This window comes from Enhydra lutris, unplaced genomic scaffold (genome assembly GCF_002288905.1).
Source record: "Enhydra lutris kenyoni isolate GAN:26980312 unplaced genomic scaffold, ASM228890v2 scaffoldscaffold93, whole genome shotgun sequence".
In the NCBI taxonomy this organism is placed as follows: Eukaryota; Metazoa; Chordata; class Mammalia; order Carnivora; family Mustelidae; genus Enhydra; species Enhydra lutris.
In genome coordinates this window covers 1,274,402-1,283,162 of record NW_019154177.1, presented here as the reverse complement: position 1 = coordinate 1,283,162, position 8,761 = coordinate 1,274,402, and the positions used below count along the sequence as shown (strand labels likewise).

The following is an 8,761-nucleotide window of genomic DNA, read 5'->3' as shown; positions in this document are numbered from 1 at the left end:
AGGAAGAGAAGCAGGCCTCCTGCTGAGCAGAGAGCCTGATCCCAGGACTCTGGGATCATGACCTGAGCCGAAAGCAGAGGCTTTAACCCACTGAGCCACACAGGTGCCCCTCACAAACAGTTCTTAAGCTCTTTTAGGTTCACCACCCCACTCTAAGGTCTTCCTCGACTTACACTGGGGTTATGGCCTCATGAACCCATCACAAGTTGAAAACAACACACACTGAAAGTGCACTGAATGTACCTCACCCACCAAACATCACGGATTAGCCTCACCTACCTTAAATATGCTCAGAACACTTATGCTAGGCTCCAGTCAGGCAAAATCCCCTAACACAAATCCCATTTTGTAGGGAAGTGTTGAAAGTCTCATGTACTTTACTGCGTATTGTACTGAAAGTGAGAAGCAGAACGGCTGTATGGGCACAGAACGGCTGTATATATCAATATATATCAGCTGTTTCTTGTAAGTTTTTCTGGAGAAAAGACCAAAACTCGAAATTTGTAGTACTGAACATGAATCACCTTCCCATCATCGTTAAGCTGAAAAATCATCCCTTCTTGTTGGGGGCCATCTGAATATGCCAGGTATATAAATAGCATAATAATCGCTTGCACTTAGAAAACAAACAAACAAAATTTGCATTTTAAAGCTGGTTTCTCTTAGAACCCCAGCAAGCTCAATACCCCCAAATCTACCATGACTCAGGGAGAAATGCTCTTCACCAAGGATAGGCAGGTAGGGGAAGACCAAGCAGCATGCGATACAAACATGTCTTTATCATAATGTATCCCCACATTCTCCTCAGGTGTCACCATCTAAGGCCCCCCATGACTTATCGGACACATCCCCACATTCCCAAGCCTGGCTCAGGGCTAGTCACATCTCCAGCTTCAACTGTGGGGTCCCACTCTTGTTTTCCTCTATTCCACATGCAAAAACTGCCAGTTCCACTTGGGATTTTCTTCTCACTATTCTTTCATCAGGCTTTCCTCGTCCGTGTTCTATGCCTGTGGTCTTGCCTTCGGCACTTACGCAAACCCCACCCAGTCTCTGCACCTTGATTGACTCTCACGTCCTCTGAGGTCTTCCTCATCCATTCCATCACCCTCTTCCTCCTTCCAGCTCTTAGATCACGAGCCCCACCTTTTACCTTAGTCACAATCTATCCTGTGGTTACTTCTCATATAAAAAAAAAAAAAATCCAAAACGTACAGGATAAAGAATTCCTTCATCGGAAGTAGACATTGTTAAAGATTAGAATGGACCCTTTCAGACTTTCTCTGTCCATCTTTAATCTCAGGCACAGGAGTGTGCGCGCATCACCCACATGCGCAAAACCCAGCTCTTACCCTCCCTATTAATCTGCAGTACGTGGAAGGTAGTATGAGGCAGCAGATCTAGTTGTGAATGCTGACCTACTAGCAGTGTGATCTTGGGTGAGTTACCTGATTTTCCTGACCCTCAATCTCATTAACGAAACGAGGACAGCTACTTTGCAAAGTTGTCAAGGACAGTAAATGAGACGACGTATATAAACTGGTTTTGCATGAAGCCTGGCACTTACTAAGCTTGCAAGTTAACCACCTTCTCAAGAGATAATGTGCAATTTTTGGCTTAAGGTGGCTAAATGAAACGCTGCTACCTCCCCTCGGCGCCAAGAGGGTCGTGTTTTCTGCGGCCCAAAGCACAGGGTGGGGAAGTGGGTGGGGAAACATGCACCGCACAGGTGAACACGCAACTAAAACAGCGGACACACACCCGATAGGGTCTGTTCTTCTCCCATCTCAAATCCTCACCAGAAGCCCAGGACGACTGAGGTCCGAAAAGTGGAGGATGAGACTCCAGTGAGAGAAGAACCGTCCTGGGTTGTGGCTGTAAGGCTGACGCAGAGCCCGCACGGCAGACGGACCCGGAGCCGGGCAGCCCGGAGGCGCGTCCTACGACGGCAGCTGCTTGGCCCTGGGACGGTCCTGACCTCCTCCTCTCTCCACGTTAGAAAAGGGGGAAGGAGGGGAGCTCACGTGACAGCAGCGCCTGCCTCCCAGAGTCCTGACAAGGGACTAAGTTAGTACTTGGAAAGTGCCTTCCACGATGCCTGCCCGAACAGAACAACGGCTATTTAAGCATTTGCTAAAAAGGGGAAAATCAAGACAAGGCAAGAGCCTCCGCCGTCGGTGGAGCAGACTACGAGAGGCCGCGGCGCATTGTAACGCGACTCCTGCTCCTCGCTCAATCGGCCCCCAGCAGCGGCCGCCGGACGCGGGAAGACGTCCGCGGAGGCCGGCAGGGTGACGGGGGCGGGTCCGGGCCGCCTCCCCAACCCAGGCCGGGCGCCGCGCACACACCGGCCCCTTTGACGGCCCTCGGCGGAGCCGGACTCCAAAGCTCACCCGGCATCCGTGGGAGGAGGAGGCCACCCGGCCAGACCGCACCCCCTCCAAGTCCTTGACAACCGCCGCTGAGGAGAGCGGGTCTACAAAGGCCGGAAGTGCGTCACGCGGACCGCCTCCCGGGGACAGCGCTTCCGACAGCATTCCTTCTAGCACGCCCGGAGGTCTCACGCCTCTGTGATCGCCTCGCGAATCTCCTCCCCAGTGGAGTGAGGCGCGGGGAGGCGTAGTGTCTCCCAGGCCAGCAAGTGCAGTAACGGCCAACTTAGAGTTTTGCACGTATTGACTCATTCATTCTAAATAGCAACGCTGTAAGTTCGGCGCAATTATCCCCATGGAACAAATGAGGAAACTGACGTGCATTCCTTCCGCCTTTCTTAGTGTCATTCCTGCAAAGAAACAGTTTTTGTGCATTTATTCAAGATATTTCAGGCTCCTTTTACGCTTTTCCTGCTCTAGACCTAGAACCCACCCTTGTTTCATGAAGCTCGGGTTCCTTTCAGCGGAGGACGGTGTACAGAAACCAACGGATCCTCTCACTGGCACCGGGATACAGCTTTGCTTTAGGCCTTATCCACAATTATATTTTCTTCGGAATTGTATAGATTGTCTCCAATTCAAATACAAATTCAGTTTGTTTTTCCTTTTCCTTTCTGTTTTTCCCGAAAACCTGGTTCCTAACAGCTCCATATATATTCCCCCAATTTGCTCTGTCTTACAATGTAAACAAAATAGTTTCAAATTCTCAGTGCCCGTGTCACTAGCAACAGTATACCTGCTGTGTGGAGTTCAGAATTTCTTTGCTTGCTTTGCTTGCTTATTGGTTCTTTGAAATATATTCTATTAGGGGGAGTTCAGTCAGAGTACTGTATACATACATTAATTTGAATTCTTTTCTCTTTTTGTTATAAGCTTGATATACAGTTAGGATCATTTGTTTCTGTTTGTTTTTCTATTTCAGGGTTTGTTTTCCTTTCATCCCTTTTCATTTCTTTTATGAACATGCAAAACACATAGTTCAAAATCTAAATGATATAAAAGGAAATATCCAGAGTTCTGTTTCCATCCCTAACTCCTTTACTCTATATACGGTTGGCCCTGGAACACCATGGGTTTGAACTGTGCAGGTTCACTTATACACAGATTTTTTCATTAAATATAGTACAGTTCTATAAATGTATTTTCCTTATGACTTCCTTTTTTAAAGATTTTATTTATTTAATTTATTTCTTAAAAATATTTTATTTATTTATTTGACAGACAGAGATAACAAGTAGGCAGAGAGACAGAGAGAGAAGGGGAAGCAGACTCCCCATTGAGCAGAGAACCTGATGCGGGGCTCAATCCCAGGACCCTGGGATCATGACCTGAGCAGAAGGCAGAGGCTTAACCCACTGAGCCACCCAGGCCCCCTCCTTATAATTTCCTTAACATTTTATTTTCTCTAGCTTACTGTACTATAAGAATACAGTATATAGGGGCGCCTGGGCGCCTGCTTCCTCCTCTCTCTCTACTTGTGATCTCTGTCTGTCAAATAAATAAAATCTTAAAAAAAAAAGAATACAGTATGTTATACATGTAACGTACCAAATGTCTATAAATCTACTAATTATGTTATTGGTAAGACTTCCAGTTAAGAGTAACCTGTTAGTAGCTCAGTTTGGAGGCATCAATAGTTATACACGGATTTTTGACTGCGTGGGGGTCAGTACTCCAACCCCTGCATTGTTCAAGGGTCAACTATATATTCACGCCCCATTTTCATTAGTTTTAATTTATCCTGTCTTTCCTTCCTCTTTTCCGTCTTTCCTTTCTTCTCTACTCTCTTTTCTCACAAATTTAAGCATATACCTTCTTTACTGCTATGAATTATCATATTATATACATTCTTTGGCACCTTGCTTTATCACTTACTAAAATAACCTGGAAATTATGTGTTCATTGGAATATCCTTCTATCTATCTATCTACCTATCTATCTACTTATTGCTTGCTTGCTTGCCGTGGCATAGTACTCCAACATGTGGCCATACCAGAATTTTCCCAACCAGTCTGTAAGGGATGGGTATTTGGATTGTTTCCAGTATTTTGTTTTAACAAGTAATGCTACAATGAACAATGAAGAAAGAGGAGGGAAGAGAGAAAGGAAAGTACCTTTGCAAGCATTGTATTATTTTACACTCTCAACAGCAGAGTGTGAGAATGCCTGTTTTCACACAGCCTCCCCAACTCTACGTTTTCAGGCTTTTGAACGTTGTCGATAGGACAGGCCACTAGGTATTTCTTAAGCAACCACAACCCCAATGCTGAAATCCTTGTTAAAAATGGATTCATGTATATTTCAAAAACTGTAAAATACTGGTGGAAGAAATTGAAGATGGCACAAACAGATGCAAAGATATTCCATGCTTGTGAATTGGAAGAACCGATGTTGTTAAAATGTCCATACTACCCAATGCAATCTACTGATTCAATACAATCTCTATCGAAATACCAACAACATTTTTCATAAAACTAGAATAAATAGCACTAAAATTTGTATGGAACCACAACAGACCTTGAATAGCCAAAGCAATCTTGAAAAAGAACAAAGCTGGAGGTATCCGACAGATCTCAAGGTATCCTACAAACGTCTGGTAATCAAAATGGTATGGTCCTGGCACAAAGATGGACATACAGATCAATGGAACAGAATAAACAACCCAGAAATAAACCCACACATATGTGGTCAACTTATCTTTGAGGAAGGAAGCAAGAATATCCAATGGGGAAAGGACAGTCTCTTCAATGAATGGTGCTGGGAAAACTGAGCTGCTACATGCAGAAGAATGAAACTGGACCGCATTCTCACACCACACACAAAAATGAACTAATGGGTTAAAGACCTAAATTTGAGACTCAATACCACAAAACTCCTAGGAGAAAACATAGACAGTAATTTCTTGACATTGGACCAAGCAACATTTTTCTAGATATACCTCCTCAGGCAAGGGAAATAAAAGCAAAATTAAACTACCAAGACTACACCAAAATAAACATTTTTTTAAAAAGATTTTATTTATTTATTTGACAGAGAGAGAGATCACAAGTAGGCAGAGAGGCAGGCAGAGAGAGAGGGGGAAGCAGGCTCCCCGCCGAGCAGAGAGCCTGACGCGGGGCTCGATCCCAGGACCCTGAGATCATGACCCGAGCCGAAGGCAGAGGCCTTAACCCACTGAGCCACCCAGGCGCCCCCAAAATAAACAGTTTTTGCACAGGAAAGGAAAACATCAACAAAAAGCAAGACAAAATACTAAATGGGAGAAGATATTTGCAAGTGACGTATCCAATAAGTGGCTAATATCCAAAATACATAAAGAATTTATACAGCTCAGCACCAAAGAGCCCCCAAATAATACAATTCCAAAAAGGGCAGAAGACAGGAATAGACATTTTTCCACAGAAGACATACCCATGGCCAACAACACATGAAAAGATGCTCAACATCACTGATCATCAGGAAAATGCATATCAAAACCACAATATCATGTCACACTTGTCAGAATGGCCAAGACCAAAAAGAAAGAAGTAACAAGTGTTGGTGAGGATGCAGGGAAGAGGAACTCTCCGTGCACTGTCAGTGGGAATGTAAATTGGTGCCACCACTGTGGGAAACAGCATGAAGTTCCTCAAAAAATTAATAGAATTACCTTAGGACCCAGTTTTCCACACTTGGATATCTTCCCAAAGAAAACAAAAACATTAATTCAAAAAGATAAATGCACCGTTATGTTTATTGTAGCATTATTTACAACAGCCAAGATATGGAAGCAGCCTGTGTTCACTCATAGATATTTAAAAAATGGATCCACAGTGCCACATGTTAGTAAGGATTATGGAACAATGAGAACTTCCATACGTTGTTGATGAGAATGTAAATTGGTAATATTATTTTGGGGAAAGTCTTTGGCATACCTCCAAAGCAAAACACATGCGTATTCTACGACCAGGAGTTTTACTTTTAGAGATAGCCACCAGAAATGAATATATATTTGCATCTAAAGTCATGTGCATGCAGCATTTTCATAGCTCTAAAGTGGAAACAACCCAAATGACCATTAACAGTAGGATAGATTCAAAAACTTAAGTTTAGGGATGCCTGGTTGGCTCATTCGGTTAAGCATCTGCCTTCAGCCTAGGTCATGATCCCTGGGTCCTCAGATCAAGTCCCGCATGGGGCTCTTTGCTCAGTGGGGAGTCTGCTTCTCCCTCTGCCTGCCATTCCCCCTGCTTGTGTGCACGCTCTCTCCCAAATAAATAAATAAAATCTTTTTAAAAAGATTAGGAAAATCTTTTAAGATTTAAAAAATCTTTAGGGGTGCCTGCGTGGCTCAGTGGGTTAAGCCTCTGCCTTCGGCTCAGGTCATGATCTCAGGGTCTGGGATTGAGCCCCACATTGGGCTCCCTGCTCAGTGGGGAGCCTGCTTCCCCCTCTCTCTCTGCCTGCCTCTCTGCCTACTTGCGATATCTCTCTCTGTCAAATAAATAAATAAAATCTTTTTTAAAAAAAGATTTAAAGGGACGCCTGGGTGGCTCAGTTGGTTAAGCGGCTGCCTTCGGCTCAGGTCATGATCCCAGCGTCCTGGGATTGAGTCCCACATCGGGCTCCTTGCTCAGCGGGGAGCTTGCTTCTCCCTCTGCCTCTGCCTACCACTCTGTCTGCCTGTGCTCATGCTCTCTCTCTCTCGCTCTCTCTCTCTCTCTAATAAATAAATAAAATCTTTAAAAAAAAGATTTAAAGAATCTTTAAACATCTTTAAATCTTTAAAAAAATCACAAATAAATAAATAAAATCTTTTTTAAAAGATTTTTAAAAAATCTTTAAAAAAACTAAAAAAATTAAGTTTATTCCTACAATGGAATACTATGCAACAATCAAAATGGACTACAGCTACAAGCCACAGTGATAAATTTCACCAACATAATAGCGAAAGAAGGCAGACACAAAAAGACACATGCTTCGTAACTTCATTTACATAAAGTTCAAACTGGGAAGACTAATATCTGGTGTTGGAAGCCACAACAGGAAGGAGGGATGGAGCACAAGTGGGTCTTCCGGGGAACGGGTAGTGTTCTATTTCCTGACTTTGGTGGCGGTTACGTGGGTGGTTTCACTTTATGAATTTCATTTACTTGTGTACCTCTAACTTGTGTATTTTCAAATATAGGTATATTTCAATAAAAAGTTTTTTGCAAAAGGTTTTTAAATTCAAACCATTTTACAGTTGAAGAAACCAAGGTTCAGGGAAATGAAGAATGTTATTGAGGTCAGCAGAGCCAGGACCTAAATCCAAGTTTCCTGATCAGGTAGCTTCCTTAGTCCTGAAGGATCATTTAGCTAGGAATCCTTGCATGTGGGTCTTTTAGGGGCCATTTCTTTTGTTGTAAGTTTAACACAGTGCTCACTAGACAAAAATATAGTTATTAGTAATACTTAGATACATATGTATAATAGTCTTCTTACTCACCTATCCCACAAATGCTTCTCAAGAAATAGAGGTGGAGATATATATATCTATATATCTATGTAGATATATAGATATTTTTAAAGATTTTATTTATTTATTTGGCAGAGAGAGAGACAGTGAGAGAAGGAACACAAGCAGGGGGAGTGAGACAGAGAGAGAAGCAGGCTTCCCACTGAGCAAGGAGCCTGATGCAGGACTCCATCCCAGGACCCCGGGATCATGACCTGAGCCAAAGTTAGATGCTTAACTGACTAAGCCACCCAGGCATCCGAGAGGATAATATATTTCAAAGTCAAAAGAGACCTAAAATTATTATACAAGCCCTCAGGTCATTATATAGAAATATGATGGTGTGTTTTATTTAAATACAGGTGATTGATAAAATAGATCAGAAAAATTTGAAATACATTATCTAAAATTTTGTTCTCTCTTTCCCTCTCTATATAAGTATGTATGTGTGTGTTTATGTATATATATATTTTTTAATCTTTCCAAATACACAATGTAAATAAGTAAAAATAATTCTCAAATTAGAGAGGTAGGAATCTAGAGGAACTTTTTTTTTTTTTAAATATCCTCTTGGGGCACCTGAGTGGCTCAGTGGGTTGGGCCTCTGCCTTCAGCTCAGGTCATGATCTCAGGGTCCTGGGATCGAGCCCTGCATTGGGCTCTCTGCTCAGCAGGGAGCCTGCTTCCCCCTCTCTCTGCCTGCCTCTCTGCCTACTTGTGATCTCTGTCTGTCAAATAAATAAATAAATAATCTTAAAAAAATAAAATAAAAAATAAATTTAAAATATCCTCTAAGGGCACTTGATTGGCTCAGTTGGTAAAGCATCTGCCTTTGGCTCAGGTCATGATCTCG

General features: G+C 42.8%; 1 protein-coding gene across 1 annotated transcript in view; it reads right to left on the bottom strand.

Moving 5' to 3' along the window:
• Window positions 1–2,285, bottom strand: part of LOC111138601 — an 896,555-nt gene extending 894,270 nt beyond the window's left edge. The window contains exon 1 of the mRNA XM_022490616.1: window positions 1,762–2,285. The gene's annotated coding sequence lies outside the window, so the exon portion shown is untranslated. The remainder of the gene's footprint in view (window positions 1–1,761) is intronic.
• Between the last annotated feature and the right edge of the window lie 6,476 nt (window positions 2,286–8,761).